General features: G+C 36.4%; 1 protein-coding gene across 1 annotated transcript in view; it reads left to right on the top strand.

The window, feature by feature from the left end:
- Positions 1–18,784, top strand: part of LOC150083005 (nose resistant to fluoxetine protein 6-like) — a 167,613-nt gene that overhangs the window by 75,630 nt on the left and 73,199 nt on the right. The window lies entirely within an intron of this gene.

Below are 18,784 nucleotides of genomic sequence, written 5' to 3'. Positions count from 1 at the left end.
ATATCAGACATTCTAAGAGCATTAATCTCTAGTTACAACTCCTTTGTGACATTTGTGACAGTCTAGTGGTTTCAACACTTTTCACTTCCCAGGAATGCGAGTTCAAATCATTTTGGGTAACTGGAGGAATTTTTAATGGCCTCTTTAATTGGGGTTGTAATTATCCAACTCATGCAGAGGGAGTAGAATTTACCTCCTATGAATTCCATATTTTTTTCGGCCCAAATGATGTGCAAAATGAACCTGTGAACATGCTGCTGCAAGCATAATACAGTGGCACAATATGGCCATAGATGTTGATGCTCCATAAAAATCCAGCAACTAATCTGCTATAAAGCAGACCTAATAATAACAGTATTTAAAGAAATTCATATTAAAAGTTTTTGTTCATATTCCATAAAGAAGAGACAGAAAGGTAGTTTACTCTATTGCATCTCGTACACTCCTCTTCTCTGCCACATGTCTCAGTAGTTCATCTGACCTCCATTTAGGTCTAAGCCTTGTTCAATATTTGTTTTCATGAATAAAGCCTTCTTTGATTGCTTCCCATTTAGAATTTGTAGGTCCAACGGATGGTAACATCCGTTGGACCTACTGCACATAATTTAAAAACTGTCTGAGATCTCTGTAGTAAACCTTGCAAGAGCTTTTCTCCTTATCCTTGACAATAGTTATGGCTTTAATTAAATTCCACATTAGTACACTAATTGCTTCCACCCGGGAAGGGGAGGGGTCTTTTACCTGCAGATTCATAATGCATGAAGAATCACTGCTGATAACAGGATCTAGAGTATTGCTTCCTCTTGTTGCTTCTCTAACATAGCATGTAGAAAACAGTCATCCATATACTACACAAAAGTCTTGCTAGTATACTGAGTGACCAACCCACAAATTCCAGTCAACATCTGGAAAGTTAAAATCCCCCACTATTAGACTTTCTGATTTGGTGGTCCACTCTTTCCCTGTATAGCTGTTTGGTATTCTTGTCACAGCCATTAGGCCTATAACACGCTCTTACTCTCAGTTTTGTTTCTCAGTGCTTATTCACACGAAACTGACTCAACATTGCACTCGTAACTCAAGTCAACTAGATGCACTGCCTTAGATTTAATATTTTTCTTAAGAGCATAACCCTCCACTTCTCCTGTCCTGTCCTGTCTGCCCTTCCTGTATACATTGTACTTTCCATGTTGAAATTCAGCTTCACTTATGTCTGAGTGACACCACATCTCTGCTATTCCTACAATGTCTGCATTTGACAACTTAATCAGTACTTCAAATTCATTAAATTTATTTACAGTGCTCCCAGCATTAGTGTACATGCAAGTATACATGCACATCTTTCTTATTCTTAGTTAGTCTAACACAGCCCATGCATTCATTTGTTCCACGATGATCCACAGCAGGGTCTGAAATCCTAGACACCTTTATTTCCATTCTGCTGCATGTACCATTAGTAGAAATGAAAGAATCACTTTCACCTCTGCCTGCGGCTCTAGTTAAATGATTAGTCTGTGTATCCCACAAGCTAGAAGTTTTCAAACCATCCTATCACTGCCTTGATAGCATTAACAAATATTCTTTCATCCCTTCTATTCAAGTGTATCCCATCCCTGTAAAAACAGCCTCTCTCTTGTTAGCAAGCACAGACCAAGCCAAGAAAAATTCTACCTGACGAGCCTTGCACATTCTCTCCGGGGCTGAATTGATTGGCAAGGCTCTCGACATATAATACCTCCTATCATACACTTAAATACTTAAATAGAAAGGTTGCAAGAATATTTCCTAATGCTATCGAGGCAATGTTAGGAGGATCAGAAATCTGCTAGCTTGGGGGGGGGGGGACTCACAGATTACTAGATCTGTGAATCCACACCTTTTCCTGCGGCTAGTTTTAAAGTGATTCTTGCACTGCTTCTATTGGAATGAGCAGCAGCAGCCTTGAAAGCAAGTTGCTGGGGATTTCAAGAACTGCTGGGAGTCATCATGAAACAAGCAAATACAGTAAACCCCCGCTATTCGCGGGGGTTACGTTCCTGAGAAATGCCGCGAATACCGAAAACGTGAATACTGAGTTATGGCTCCCATAGTAATAAAGGGGGTTCCGTTCCAAAGTATGAAATATAGAAGAAAAACTAGTCTAAAATTTTGTCTATGTATGTATTATATGTACCTTCATAATATGACTATGTACATAGACAGTACATAGTGAAATGCAAGCATAAGGCATCAAAATGGAAATAAGAAACAATTTAATATTAAATGTAATATTTATTAGAAATTTCAAACAAATCTTTCAAACCAGCGCCTTTGCTAGCAAAAAAAAACTTATCCCACCAGTGCTATCACCAGTTTCGCTAAAGTGTTGATAAAGGAGTTTTGCCTTTTCACGAATGATGAGTGAACTTAACAGAATTTTATTTTGAGTTCGGTCTTCTATCCACAGATTTAAAGCTTTTTCCATTTTTTCTAATTTAACATCATGAGTTACAGAGCAAATTTTTGAAGCAATTAGCGCGTTTTCACGGACACTACGGCGGATTTTTTCTTCCAATTTCTTGATTGATCGTACCGTTGACTCATTGATTTTATAATGTTTTGCCACTGAGGAGACACTTTCACCATTATAAATTTTATCTAAAAACTCAATTTTATTCGCTAATGTCATCACCTTTGATATTTTCACATTTCCCTTGTTATTCGTAGCCATATTTTTGTACAGGTTAGAAAGAACTTGTCCAAATAAAGTCACTTTCTTCCGTTAACACACTCGAAAAAGTCTGTTTTACACTGCAAAACGGTAGATTTATCACTTTTGTAAGCATATCAATTTATAAATTGATAAATTTATTCAATTTATAAGCATATAAATTAAAAGCAAACGATGAAACTTTCCATGACAAGCGCATAACACACTGGCGCCTCCGTAGCCAGGTGGGAAGAAGCAGCAGTGCGTAACGCACGCTTCTTGATTAGACCGGGGTTCGATCCCATCACCACCAAATACGGGGATGCGGAAAGATCAGGGAATGATCACCGCATATTCCCGGAGCAATATGGCCTTAGTTGCTAATGCTCCTAAAAACCAAATAACAAACAAACAAGCATAACACACTGAACAAGGCTTAGCGAGAAACATCCATGCTTGCAATTTTTTCACCCCTCTACCCCCCACCCACTGAGCACTGTTTTTACCAGGAAAGATAATTTTAGCCAAGCCCATGTTTTTTTTTATGGCGGAAAATTTTCACGGCGCTTTAAAATTCACATTTTTTTAGGTTTCATTTTATATTAAATCAGTGACCGCGAATACAAATACTGCTAATAGTGGGGGTTTGGATTGAATCCAACTGAATGGTAGCCTTAAGTTCATCATTGTCATTAGTGGTCATTCATCCTTCATGGGGTGTGTCATCAAGTGTCTCATCACGATAAAGTTTTTTAACCAATTTTGGGTTGTGTGTACACTCTCTGTATCATCTGTGAATAAAGTACATATCTTTTAGATTGTTTTGTGTCGTGTTTGTGCCTAGTTTATAGTTTATACTCATAAAGTAAACATGTTCAGATAACTGTAATTGGGACAACCATCGTTCAGTCCATTTTCACTATTTTTCCAAACACTTTGCTTAATAGGCATCTACTGATTCAATATCACTTGTACTTTCAAAGTGCATTGATAAATAATCACTTTATAATTCTACATATTTGCCAAGCTTTTAACCTTGGTTAAAAAAAAAACAACCATGTTTTTTTTTTTTAACTTTTTAAAAAACTTTTGTTTTTTTTTTTAAACAAAAAAAAAACTTTTTTTTTTGTTTTAAATGGGACCACCATGGCTGCAGCAGCATTAATGAGTTACTCAAAAGCAACTCATTAATGAAATAAACCCTTTCTTCTTTAAAAATACTGATTAATGATTTATGTTTTTCTGTTTATGCATGTCATGCTAGTATGTGTGTTATAATCTCAAGAATATTTTGTGCAAGTAAAATGTATTAATGAGAAAGTATATCAATAAACAGAACCAGAAGGTTTTGCAAGGTCTGAGAAAATAATTTCTGAGACCTTGCAAAAGGTCTCAGGAATTCAGGTTTCAGGTCTTAGGTTTCAGGTCTCAGAAAATAATTTCTGAGACCCTTAAAAATATTATTTATTTTAAAAGAAAGGAATCACATAATATAGTAAAATAAAAACATGTTCATTTCAATTAAATATTAAATTTTAATTGTTGATTAATTAGAAAAAACAGGTATTATAGTACACATCATTATATTCTTAATATGAGGCAAAGTGCAGGGACAACACCCTGTACCTGATGTTTAATTGCTCCTTCTTCTAAGAAAATTTTTTTTTAAATTTTTGGAAACTTCTACTCTAGTGTGTTAATTCATGTCCATAAGTTGAATATGTTCTTAAGGCCACTTTGTTTGTTTTTAAAATTGCCATTGTTTCTTGGGCTAAAAATTGCTAACTTCTTCAGAGCCCAACTAATTCATAAAAAGAAGAAAAATTCTAGGGGGAAAAAAAAAAGTTCTTTTAATATTATTTTCATTTCTTTGAATAAACATTTACATTTGAAGTTCCTTAATTATAATAATCCTTTCTTCATAAGCAGTCAGTTGACTGCTTTCTTTTAATATTGACTAGGGGGCCTTGCCCCCTGCTCACTGCACTCACTTCTTTTGATAAAATAAAATAAAATACTTACAGAAGCTTTCGACACTGTGTGTCTCTTCCTCAGCTATGAATACATAAATACGTTACTTATGGAAATCAAGAATGGTACTGCATGATCATGTTAGATAAACAAAGTGTGTGCACGAGGTTTATCTAGAATGACCGCACTTAAATAGAAGCTTGTTTTACTACAGTAAAACAAGCTTCTGTTACGTATTTTAGTATTTGTTACGTATTACTATGTACCCTACATCCCTCTTCTCCCATTGGCTGAATAAATATCACTAGGAGGAAAATTATTTTAATGTATAGAAAGATAATGTAGCATAACAATGAACTTTTATAAAGATTTATTATGAAGTTCTCTTCTCGAATTTTAGTGGCTTTTTAACAATGTGGAGTACATGGAAAAAAATAGAAAAAGGAAATAGCTTGTGTCACATTGGATGGTTTCTTCTTCATCGATTTTTGAGGTGAGCTGTAATTAAAAATTAATGTAAAATCATTGAATTATTTTTTATAATGAACTTGAAATATTTTAAAATAGTTTTCAATTGTTATTGTTATTCGGTTTTTTTTAGGAGCATTAGCAACTAAGGCCATATTGCTCCGGGATATGCGGTGGTCATTCCCTGACCTTTCCGCATCCTCCGTATTTGGTGGTGATGGGCTCGAACCCCGGTCTAATCAAGAAGCGTGTGCTATGCACTGCTGCTCCTTCCCACCTGGCTACGGAGGCACCATGGTTTTCAATAAAGATGGAAACATCAGCATCTTGAAAACTGAAAACCATAAGATGCATGGCAAAAAATTGAAAACCATAAGACTTCTGGATAAATTAATTAACTCAAAAAAAAAGCAGCAGCCTCTTTCTCTCTCTCATACAATGAGCTAGTCAAAAAAAAAAAAAAAAAAAACAGCCAAGTCAAAACACTTGGATATAGTAGTACATGCATTTCAGTTGACCATACTTCTATCCTATGTGATTGTCAATATGGTTGTATTCTCTTGTATTCTTGTATTCTCTTGTATTCTCTCTCTCTCTCTCTCTCTTGTAATCTCCTCACCCTGTCTAGCTATCCCAGAGCCTAAACAGTAAATTTATTATTTATAATCATGGATTTGTTACATAAAGGCTTCACAATCTTCTGTACACTCTTATACTGAAATCAGGTCTAAAGTTGAGAGGATGCCACTTACTGTTTCGAGTTGTTGGTTTTTAGGTGCATCAGCGGTGGCATAGCTACCATGTAGGCAGGCAAGGCAATTTCCTCCGGGCCCGGTGTCTTTGGCTGTCTCCTGTTTTTGCAATTTTCATTAATTAAGTAGGGGCCCCAAACATGCTCTTTGCCTCCGGGCCCAAAAAAGGGTAGCTGTGCTATTGAGCTTAGGCAATATTGCACCACTGTGTATTTTCTGTATAAAGTGTGTATTCGTGGGCTGAAAAAAAAAAAAAAAAAAAAAAACTGGAATAACTAAAGGAAAAGCTCTGCTCCCTCCACCTGATATCAGCTAATATAGCCCCAACTGAAGTGATGTTTAGAAATTCCTCCACTGTGTGATAGGACTTGAATCCAGACCTCCCCAAACAAATGATAAATAGCACATCTACTATACTGTCACTGAGGATTACTACCTGATATATGCAGTGTCTTGTGTTGCTACTGCTACCTGGCGGTGGTAGCACAGTATCCTTCAGTGTGATCGCCATACACTACATTCCATTGTAAGATAATGTGAGAAAGTAATTTTCATATTTGGAAAAAGAATTTTAGCATTGAAATGATTTTTTGGTTTATAAAATACTAAGCATGTAATTAGAATAATTTTTCCCATTTAAAAATAACTACAAAACAACTATTACTTCATTTAATTTTTGAAACTAGATTGCTGTACTGAAATTGAATTACTGGATATATGCTGGTGAAATGTGAGGGAAATTCAAAAAGTAAAGGCATACATTAAATACTGATAATATGTTGTCAGGATTCACTTAACAATGGTGCAATCTGAATTGAAAGCACAACTGATGTGCTTAAGTTTTAACAAAACTAGATGCAGTAAACATATCACAATCCAGTATTATACCTAAATTTGTATCAGTATATAGATAGGTGTAGTAAATAAGGCCCAATAAAAAATTTGGTGATTTGTAAATTTTCATTGGTGCACCCTGGAAAGTTAAAATAACATTTGTCTGTTGTCCAATACATTTACTTCAAGATAGCCATTTTTCCAATTAAAATTTGTAGTACTTATGCCTTATAATTTCTGCAAGTTGGCAAAATGGGCGTATTATGAGTATGAGGTTCTAAATAAAACCAAGGGTGTCTATGGAGAAAATTCTAACTCTGCCAATTTGTTTTTCATCACTTCCACTTTGCAGGTAATTCATCAGCACCTTCCTGAAAATTCAGAACTGTTTTGGTGTAGTCATTACTGCTAAGCCTTCATTTAAGGCTGATTCTCTCTGGAGGACTACTGACCTATTCTTGGCTATTTCATGTTTTAGGGCATAGAAAATAAAACACTTCATTCATATTTGAACAATCACATGTGAGGAAATATCACAAAGCATCATTTTATTTTTGAAGTAGGGCATATACAAATAACACTCACCCTGGAATTTATATGGATCCTCCTAGTTTTTAGGCATGCTAGCATATATACATAAAACACCTATTGCCTTCACCATGTACATCTGCATGTAATAGCTCAACCCCTAGTGGATGGATTTTTGTAAAATTTTATACCTCTTTTAAAAGGAGGTATGACAAAAAAGAGCCACCCCAAATTTCATTAAAATCTGTTGAGCCACCCCAAATTTCATTAAAATCTGTTGAGCCACTCCAAATTTCATTAAAATCTAACCAATAGAAATAGCAATTATTATTTTTTTGTTTGCCTGTCTGCATGTAATAGCTTTAATCTAAGTAGTTTAATTTCATGAAATTCTGTGGTCAGATATTTTAGAATAAGTTGTTGAGCCATCCCAAATTTCATTAAAATTGGTTATCCATATATCATAAAATTATAGCTGAGGCACTGGATATTGTTTGTTGCCATTCTCTGATTGGAGGTATGAATGAGCAATATGGCAGATGTGCAGAAAAAAATTGTTCTCAATTCGCAGATAAAACGCATTGATTTTTGGCTCTTTTTTGTTATAGATCATGAATTATTACTATTTGTTAAATGCATCTGAAATGTAATGATCTGCGTGCATTAACTTGTTATTTTTGCCTCTAGCTACATTTCCACATAATATTTTTTCGGTCAGATCATTCTACAGATACCTAGTCTCCAGACTAGGTATCTGTAGGCTGCAATTTACAGAATTGAAGCCTTTCTAGGTAAGAGCACCTTTTTGTTTGCTTCACCAATCTCTGCACCTGTTCCTGCAGCTCTGTATCCTTCCTAAAATGAGGCCTCCAGACTAGTATACAGTACTCAAGATGCAGCCTAACCATAGCCTTATACAAAGGGATAGACACCTCCTTATCCCATCCAGCAAAGTTTCTGTATATCATTGACAAAACCCCATGAGCTGCCCTAGCAGCATGGTGGCACTGCTCAGAGAATTTCATATCTCACTGCACAATTACTGCCAGGTCTTTTTTTTTTTTTATTTTCCACTACCCTGAGTGTAGTACCACATAGTTGATCAAGTTACTCTGGGATTATTGCTATCCATATGCAGTAATCCCATGGCCTCCATAGCTGAGTGGTCAGGAATGGGAGTGCAGTAGCGCACACTCTGAGTAGACTGAGGTTCAAGCTCCTGGACTGCTAAATATGGTCAATCTGCCAACCCACACTGGACCAGCATGGCAGATTATGGTCCATTTTCCTCAACAAGAATCATAGAAAAAGCTTCCATCCTGCAGTGGACTGATAATGGCTGCAGCTTAAGTAGTAATCCCAGAGTAACTTATAACAACAGTAATCTCACCTTGAATACTGTTATTAACCAGCCTGCCAACCTTTGTATCATCTGCAAACTTAGACATTAAGCCTGATATGCCTTCATCAATATCATTAATAAATATTGAAAAAACAATGGGGGCCCAGCAATAAATCCTGGGGAACTCCACTAATAACATTAGTCCACGAAGAGCAGTGCCCACTGATAACCACTCACTGTCTTTTAGCATTAGTTGAGGCATATGATGCAAGAAAGCAAGCATATAAAGCATCAGCCAAAAAAAAAACCTTCCCATTTCACCCATCCAGTCACTCCAAATGTTTGTCTAGTTCAGCCTTAAATTTATTTAAGTTGTCAACTTCCACAACAACAGATGGAAGTCTGTTCCAGCAATCAACTACCCGCTGGCTAAAGGCAAACTTTCGCACATCTATTCTACAACTGTTTTTCCTCAATTTGAATCTATGCCCTCTCAGGTTCTTAGTCTGAGCAAGCGGAAGTATCCTGTCAGCTCTGAGCCTGCTCAAACTATTAAAGGCCTTATACACCTCAATCAGATCACCCTGCAGGTGCCTAGTCTGCAGATTCTGCAACTTGCAGAACATAAGCCTTTCTTTGTAAGTGCACCCCTTTGTTCCTCTCACCAATCTTGTTGCTCTTCTCTGTACTCGCTCTAGCAACTCTATATCCTTCCTAAAATGAGGCCTCCAGACCTGTACGCAGTACTCAAAGCCTGACCATTGTCTTATATAAGGGGATAATCACCTCCTTGTCTCTGTTAGCAAAATTCTTGTATATCATTGATATACCCCATGACATGCTGTAGCAGCCCGTCTGCACTGCTTTCAAAATTTCATATCTGACTGCACAATTACCCCCAGGTCTTTTTCATTCTCAACCTCCCTGAGTGCTGTACCACACAGTTCGTACATTTCTCTTAGGTTACTGCTACCCATATGCAATACTTTGCATTTGTCAATGTTAAACTTCAGTTGCCACTTCTCAGCCCATCTGCCTAACTTTTCTAGATCCTGTTGAAGTAGCATACTGTCTTTAGGTCATTAACAACCCTGCCAACCTTTGTAATATCTGCAAACTTGGACATTAAGCCTGATATACCTTCATTGATATCATTGATAAATACACAAAACAACAACAATGGGCCAAGCACCAAACCCTGGGGGACTCCATTAATAACATTAGTCGACGTAGAGCAGTGTTCATTTATTACCACTCTCTGCCATCTCCCACTCAACCATCCCTTTATCCATTGCAGCAACTTGCCCTCAATGCCATACTATTCCAATTTGTACAACAGTCTTCCATATGCAACAGTATCAAAAGCTTTCCTGAAATCAAAGTATATGATATCAAAATTATTTTTTGCATCCAGGTCTTTTGTGATCACATCGTAGTATCCAATAAAATTGGTCAGACAAGACTTCCTCTTAACAAATCCATGCTGTGTCTGAACTATCACTACAGTCCTGTCTAGTCATAGTTCAGTTCCTGTATCATCTCTTCAACCAGACTCCATTATTTTCCCTAGAACAGAAGTTAAATTAACAGGTCTATAATTATTTGTGTCAACCTTTGAACCCCCTTTGTGAATTGGAGATACATTTGCGCATCTGCTGTCCATGGGGACCTCCCCCAAATCTAAGGATGCTCTCATGATTATGACTATGGTGTTGCTAACTTCCCTCGCTGCCTCCTTCAATATAACTGGATAGATTCCATCCACCCAGGTGCCTTTTTTATGTTGTTTATGTCTTCTTCCACTTAACCATCCCTTTATCCATAGCAGTAACTTGCCCTTAATACCATATGATGCCAGTTTATACAGCAGTCATTTATGTGCGACAGTATCAAAAGCCTTGCTGAAAGCCAAGTATATGATATTAAACTTATTTTTTGAACCCTGTTGCTTAATCACTGCATCATAGTAACTATCAGATTGTATAGACAAAACTGCCCCTTAACAAATCTGTGCTGTGAGTGCAGTATAATTGCATTCCTATCTAGATTGTCCTGCATTATTTCTTTAACCAGTGACTGCATTATTTTCCCTGGAACAGAAGTTAAGTTAACAGATCTCTAATTACTCATGTCACTTTATTATCCCTCTTTATGAATTGGTGATAACTTTAGGAATTGGCACAACTCCAGCCCATAGAGCAGCGTTTCCCAAACTTTTTAAGTCACGGAACATTTTTCATCTCACAACATATTCACTCACAACATTTCGTAAGTACACTTACGAAACACAAGTTTAGAGGGAGCCAAAGAATTGTTTGCTAATATTTTATTACATATGATGCACAGTGCATCGTATATAATAAAATATTAGCAAACAAATTCAAATAACTGTCATCATACTTTCGTTTTGGTCTTTTATTATGTGGTTCCTGTTTTTTCACTTCAGATTTTTAGGGAACAAAAGGCTGCTATTGTTCACTTTGAAGTGTGACAATATTGTGTTTGTTTTCATCGACCACAGTTGCACTACTAGAAGTACTTTGCTTCTCATTTTATGGTTCCTTTTTTGACTACCAATCCATGATCACATATTTTAATAAAATATTTAGAAATACTAATAATTATCAAACAAAATTTATACAAGGAAGTGAGTTTAGTTATGATATCGGTTTGCTTCCTCCTCTCCTTCAACCCATGTACTCCAGGCTAAATCGCATACGAATGGCATACTAGGTCACCACATTGCTACTTTTTTGTAGGTGTCATTACCTCTACGCATACTTCTCTATGCAAAGCCTGCAAAAATAAAGTGTTCCACAGTCTATTTGATTATTAGTCTATGCCATTATATTAATAACTGAAAAAAAATTGTTAAATATTATAATGATACAAAAGTGGTGCACACTACAAATATGCAAAATTTATTTATTTTATTTTATTTTATTTTTTAAATTATTAATTACTATTTTTTGCGGAACACTTGTTCACATCTCACAGTACACTAGTGTTCTGCGGAACACAGTTTGAGAAACGCTGCCACGAATCCATGGATGCTCTCATAATTATGGCCAAGGATTTGCTTACCTCCTTTGCTGCTTCCCTTAATATTATTGGATAGATCCCATCCACCCCGAGTGCCTTTTGATGTGAAAATATCTATGTTGACATTAGAGTAAAATCGAGTGGTAATGAAATTTTCTTATGGTAACAGAAATAATGCAATTGATTAGTAATGAACTTTTTTTAAGGAAATGATGCAATTGACGTAACTTCCTATTAGGTTTTTAATGGCGCAAATGATGTCACTTCCTAAATGATGCCAACTCAGTCACCAACATTAATTCTATAGAGTAAGCAGCAGGTAGTAATATTTTGCAAAAATAAAAACAGAATATTATGCAAGAAAGCGGGTAGTAATATTATGCAAGAAAGCGGATAGTAATATTATGCAAGAATATAATGCAGACTTTAATAAAATCTGCTTCTCAAGATTTTGATCAACATCAACCTTCTAAGTAGAATAAGTAAGTTTCGATCAAACCATTCAAAAATTTAAACAGTTTAACCCTAGTGCAGCCATAGATGTTTTCACATAAAATAAAAGATCTTTCGTGTGTACAGGGTACACACGCTGCTCTTTTTTTTATGTTCAGCTTCAACAATTTCCCTCCCACTTTACTTTCAGTTATCACAATATCTTTTAGCTTTCCATTAGCATTTGATAAACTTCTGGCATTGACTTCCCTAAAGAATTCCTCATGTGTGAATGTAGATGTAAAATACCTATTCAATTTGTCAGCAACCTGAGCAGAGTCATCAACAGTTAACTCATTGACATAAAGTGGCCCAATGTGATTCAACCCCTTCCTTCTAATGTTAATATAATCATAGAAGTCTTTGCTGCTTTTATTTGCCTTCTTTGCCAGAGACTTCTTATAATCTGCATCAGCTTGCCTAACCTCCTTTGTGACTTGATTACAGACTAATTTATATCTATCATAGGCTTCTGCATCACCTCTTAATTTATATACATCCCATGCACTTTTCTCTCAGCCACATGTTGTTAATAGGAGAGACTGCTTCTACAGGGATGGGATACACTTAAATAGAAAGGATGCAAGAATATTTTCTGATGCTATCGAGGCAATGTTAGGTGGGTCAGAAAACTGCTAGCTTGGGGGGGGATTCACAGATGAATAGATTAACAGTAGCTGCAGGCAGAGGTGGAAATGATTATTGCATTGCTTCTATTGGAATGAGCAGCAGCCTGGAAAGCAAGTTGCTGGGAAGATCAGGAACTGCTGGGAGTCATGAAACAAGTAAATACATGGGCTGTGTTAGAGTAACTAAGAGGAAGAACAGGTGCATGTATACTTGCATGTACACCAATGCTAGGAGTATAGTAAATAAATTTGATGAATTTGAAGTGCTGGTTAAGACATCCAAGGCTGATATTGTTGGGATATCAGAGACGTGGTGTCACTCATATATAAGGAATGCAGAATTGGAATTTGGGAAGTACAATGTGTACAGAAAGGATAGGAAAGGAGGAGGGATTATGCTGTTAGTTAAGAAACATAAAATCTAAGGAGAGCATCCAGTTAATATAGATGGACAGTGCGACATTGAGTCAGTTCAGTGTGGTGTAACATAAGCACTTGGAAAGCAAAAACGAGGATAAAAGTTTGTTATAGGCCCAATGACTGTGATGAGTACAATGAACAATTATACAGAGAAATAGAGTGAACCAGTAAATCAGTGTCTTATTATGGGAGATTTTAACTTCCCAGATATAGACTGGAACTTGTGATTTGGTCACTTGCACACTAGCAAGGCTTTTGTGGATTTATTGGATGATTGTTTTCTACAGCAACACGTTAGAGAGGCAACAGAAGGGAATAACACTCTTGTTCTGATTATCAGCAGTGATTATTCATGCATTAAGAATTTACAGATAAAGGAACTACTAGGTGGCAGTGATCACAGTGTACTGATGTGGGATTTACTTAAAGATGTAACTACCATCAGAGGTAAAGGGAGGGGTTTTTGCTTTCGTATAGGTGACTACAGTGGTCTGAGAGATTTTTTAGGTTCTATACAATGGGACAAACTGATGATGTTATCAACAGCAAATTCTAAATGGGGAAGTATTCAAGGAAGTAATTTTGGAAGCTACTAGGCTTTTTTTCCAACTAAGAAATACTGCTCTAGGTTTTGGTGCAAATGGATGTCAGATATGAAACCTTGAGACCTAATGAGACCTTGTGGCAGAGAAAAAAATGCATGGGATGCACATAAATTATCAGGCGACACAGAAGCCAACGGTAGACACAAGCTAGTCTGTAATCAAGTCACAAAGGAGGTTAGGCAAACAAAGGCAGATTATGAAAAAACTTTGGAAAAGGATGCAAAGAAAAACAGCAAAGATTTCTTTACTTCTAAACTATAAAAGGAAGGGGATGAATCAGATTAGTCCACTTGATATCAATGCTTTGACTGTAGATGATCATTCTCAGATAGCTGCCAAACTGAATGAGTATTTTGCATCTACATTGACACATGAAGAGTTATTCAAGGAGGAGAGGGCTGGATGTTCATCAAACTCTAACAGGGAGTTAAATGATTTTGTAATAACTGAGAGAAAAGTGGGGGAGAAAACGTTGAAGTTAAACACAAGAAAGGCACATAGGGTGAGGGGATCTATCCAGTTATATTAAAGGAGGTAGCAAAGGAAGTAATAATTATGAGATAATTATTAGCCATAATTATGAGAGCATCCTTGGACTCAGAGGAAGTCCTGAACTGGAGATTTTGAAATGTATCTCGAATTCAGAAATTGAGGGATCAAAGGGTAACAAAAGTAATTACAGACCTGTTAATTTGACGTCTGTTCCAGGGAAAATAAGGGAGTCACTGGTTAAAAAAGCATTGCAGGACCATCTAGACAAGACTGCAGTAATAATTCAGACACAACATGGGTTTGTTAAGGGAAAGTCTTTTGTGACCAATTTTATTGGATACTATGATGCGGTCACAAAGGAGCTGGATGCAAAAAAATAATTTTCATATCATACACTTGTATTTCAGTTATCAATGGATACAGCTCTTCGTGGACTAATGTTATCAGTGGTGTTCCCCAGGGTTCAGTGTTGGGCCCATTGTTGTTTTATATATTTATCAATGATAGTGATGAAGGTATATCAAGCTTAATGCCAAAGTTTCCCGATTATACAAAGGTTGTCAGGGTTGTTAACAACAGTAGTGACAGTATGCTGCTGCAACAGGATCTGGAAAAGTTGGGCAGATGGGCTGAGAAGTGGCAACTGAAATTTAACATTGACAAATGCAAAGTACTGCATATGGGTAGTAGTAACCCCAGAGTAACATACCAACTGGGTGGTGTTACACTCAGGGTAGTGGAGAATGAAAGAGACCTGGGGTAATTGTGCAATCAGATATGAAGTTTTCTGAACACTGCAGATGGGCTACACCATGTATAAGGCGTATAAGGCGATGGTCCCTTGTATAAGGCGATGGTCAGGCTACACCATGAGCTGTGTACAGGTCTGGAAGCCTCATTTTAGGAAGGATGTAGAGTTGCTAGAACAAGTACAGAGAAGGGCAACAAGACTGGTGAGGGAAACAAAGGGGTGTTCTTATGAAGAAAGGTTTAAATTCTGCAAATTGCGAGTCAGGACACTAGGCACCTACGAGGTGATCTGATTGAGATATATATAACTCCTTGAATGGATTGAGCAGGCTCAATGCTGATAGGATTCTTCCTCTTGCTCAAATTACAAACCTCAGGGGACATTAACTGAAACTGAGAAAAGACAGTTGCTGAATAGATTTGCATAAATTTGACTTTAGATAGCAGGTAGTTGATTGTTGGAACAAACTTCCATCTGTCGTTATGGAAGTTGATAGCTTAAATAAATTGAAGGCAGAACTGGACAAATATTTGGAATGAATGGATGGGTGAAATGAGGAGGTTTTTTTTGGCTAATGCTATTTAAGCTTCCTTTCTTGCATCATATGCCTCTACTAATGCCTCAATAGTTCATCTGATATCCATTTAGGTATGAGCCATGAACATTATTTCTTTGTTAGTATGAAAAGCCTAGTGGTTACTATGACTAATTCCCTGAACACTTCCAATTTAACATTTCCATACATATCCCTTCCCGCTCTACTTTTTCCTGATATGCAGTAGTAGTAGCACTAGAATATTATGCAAGAAAGCAAGCTTAGATAGCATCAGCTAAAAAAAAAAAAAAAAAACCCCTACATATTTCACCCATCCATACTCAATCAAAGTAACATCAATAGTTGGTAACATCATCAGTTGTTCCCACTGCAGAGCACTTAAAAATTGTCTGAGACCATTGCAGTCATCATTACAAAAGCAAAAGCTTTTCCCTTTGCCCATGTTAATGGTTATGTCTTTAAATAAATTACACATTAATACACTGTTATCACTGCCATCCAGTGGGCCTTTTACATGCAAATTCTTAATGCATGTAGAATCACTGTTGATAACTAGGTCAAGAGTATTGCTTTCTCTTGTTGCCTCTCTAACGTATTATCATAGAAAACAGTCAACCAAGAAATCTATTCCAGTATGCAACACTCTTATCTTGAACAGCCTTAGCAGATTTATTAGAAAGCTGAGTTTTAGGTAAAGACAAGATTTTGAGGTGGGGTGTAGAATAAAGGATTTCATCCCTACAAGAATAATTTCACTGACATGATCTAAGCAAATATCGACATCAGAAAACATAAAACAGTAATCTAACCAAGAAAAGGAAGAATATAAATTGCACAGATCATCCCATTTTGCATTCTTGTAATACATGTCAAACAACATGAGGTTGAGTATGGTCACAAGAGAAAAGCTCCATTGGAGAACAGACCATCATGAAGTTTTGATCTGGGGTGCTTAGAGGACCACTCACTTCAAACCATGTACTTGGAAAGGATTTTTGTGAGAAAAAGATCAAGCGTGTTGGCTGTGTGGATAGGATTGGCTGGTATTCTGGTAGGTACATGAACAATCTGTGCAAGGTCATTAGTAATTGGAAAAGCCTCAGTGTCTTGACCTGCTGGGGCCATGTGACTAGAAAATTGAAGCCAGCTGGGGTTGTAAAAGTTAAAATCACCAAGGAATCTCACAGTTAGAAAAGTTGGTTTTGAGAAAGTAAGTTTCAAAGCGAGGAAAGTCAAATAGTTCCAAGTGATTCATGGATTTGAGAGAAAAATAGAGGCAATAGATGAATTTGACAAAATGGGGTAGAGAGATTTTAAGCCAGAGAAGATTCCAAATTGCTAAATTTCTGACAGGGAATAACAAAGTGGACATATGCACAAATACCACCTTTGAAGTAAAAGGAATCATACAGCGAATAATTATGACAACTGAGGTAAGCAGTGGTTGAATCAGCTGATAACACTGGTCAGCAAAAAAACAAAACAAAACATTTTTTTCGATCCCTCTTAAAATTTAGGGTGATTCTTGTAGATTTGACATTGCTGAATTAAAATATCGCAACATATTGCCCTAACACCCATCAATTTTAAGGGAGAAAGGATTAAAGTTCCAAAAACTAAGATTCTAGTAAAAAATATTTCATATATTTTTAAGATAATGTTACATACAGTAATAAATATTGAACAATGGTTCTATTAACCTTATTCTATGTACAAAAATGTTTATCTGATGACAAAACACTTATTTTGTCATTTTTTTGCCTTTTATAATCTTCTATTGGTGTCTCCAATATAAGATTCCAACAGTAGTCTGCCACATGCTTGGACTCCATTTTCCCTTGGTATCTTTTTTCCATATGCAAAATATCTAGGTGAAACCTCTCACTGTGTTCATCGGCGACCGTTCCCCAAGTTTTCAAGAAAAAAGTCTAAATGGAATGTAGGAATTGAAGCGTTTAATGACATGTTACATCTCAACTCTCTGCATACTAAAATTAGCTCATCCACAATTTCACTGTAATTTTGTGATTTTTCATTGCCTAAAACGTTCTGGCAGACATTTTTGAATGCCTTCTAGCTCTTATTTCTGTTTCATTTAATTTTTTAGTGAATTCCTCATGTTGGAATAGCAGTTTGATTTGAGGACCCACAAAAATTTTCTTTTATCTTGGCCTTACTGATTCGAGGAAATGTTTGCCTCAAACCAGAAAATCCTTCTTTTTTGTCCATCACTTTCACAAATATTTTTACCAAAACTTTGAGGTAAACAAATATTTGACTTATCCACCAAAGGAGAACGTGCTGCATTTTTCTGGCCTAGTGTAATTTCTGAACAATCTAGCTTTTTTTATCCTGTAGTGCCAAAACTTTGCTCAGTTATCTCACTCACATAAAAAGCAGCAGATTTAGTGTATCCACCTTGAAACCCAGTCAGCAAAGATATTACATTTGTATTCTTGATAGCATATTTTTTGCAAAAGAACCTATAGGTTCTTGTACATTTCCTTCATGTGAACTGCATGGGCCAGTGGTATAGATGGCAATAGTTATTTCCATTATGGAGTAAAACTGCTTTCAAACTGACATTGGATGAATCAATGAAAAGCTGCCACTACTTGGGGATGTGCTCCAGATTAACTCTTTCATTAATTCCTGGACATTGTTACAATAAACCAATGCACCATCGATGGAGCAATATGTGGTTATGTTAGATCGCCATTTTCAAGAAGATTCCACTCATTATCATTGTCATGCTCATTATTTGCTCCATGCATGTTTACATTAATTTTATTTAAGTTAGCTTTATAATAATATTTTCTAAAAGAGGTTTACATTTTCCAAAATCTTCTATCTGAAGATCTTATTTCTCCCTCTAGTATAAGAAATATTTATATCAAGTCATTCCTGGTGACATCTAACTACAGGTCTCCAGAGTGGAATTGCCTTTGCTGAAGTGGCATATCGCTGGCTATTCTCTGACCTGCTTCCCAGTGTCTGAACTAACTTCAAAGACACAAAAGTGCCCATAGACTTTTATTTTGAACTTTCTTTCACAATAAAATGTAAAGTGTGTTTGGTGCCGCTTGACACTAAACACACTTTACACTTTATTCATAATGGATGGAGGCGAGTCGTGGCGCTGCTGATTGATGCTTTAGAAATTTTGATGCTTATGCTCTAGTTGTTATTTTAAGGTAACGTTTGCATTATAAA

Source organism: Mastigoproctus giganteus, chromosome 7 (assembly GCF_048544385.1).
Source record: "Mastigoproctus giganteus isolate SK-2022 chromosome 7, ASM4854438v1, whole genome shotgun sequence".
Lineage (NCBI taxonomy): Eukaryota > Metazoa > Arthropoda > Arachnida > Uropygi > Thelyphonidae > Mastigoproctus > Mastigoproctus giganteus.
The sequence above is the reverse complement of the archived record's forward strand: the minus strand, read 5'-3'. Positions and strand labels throughout refer to the sequence as shown.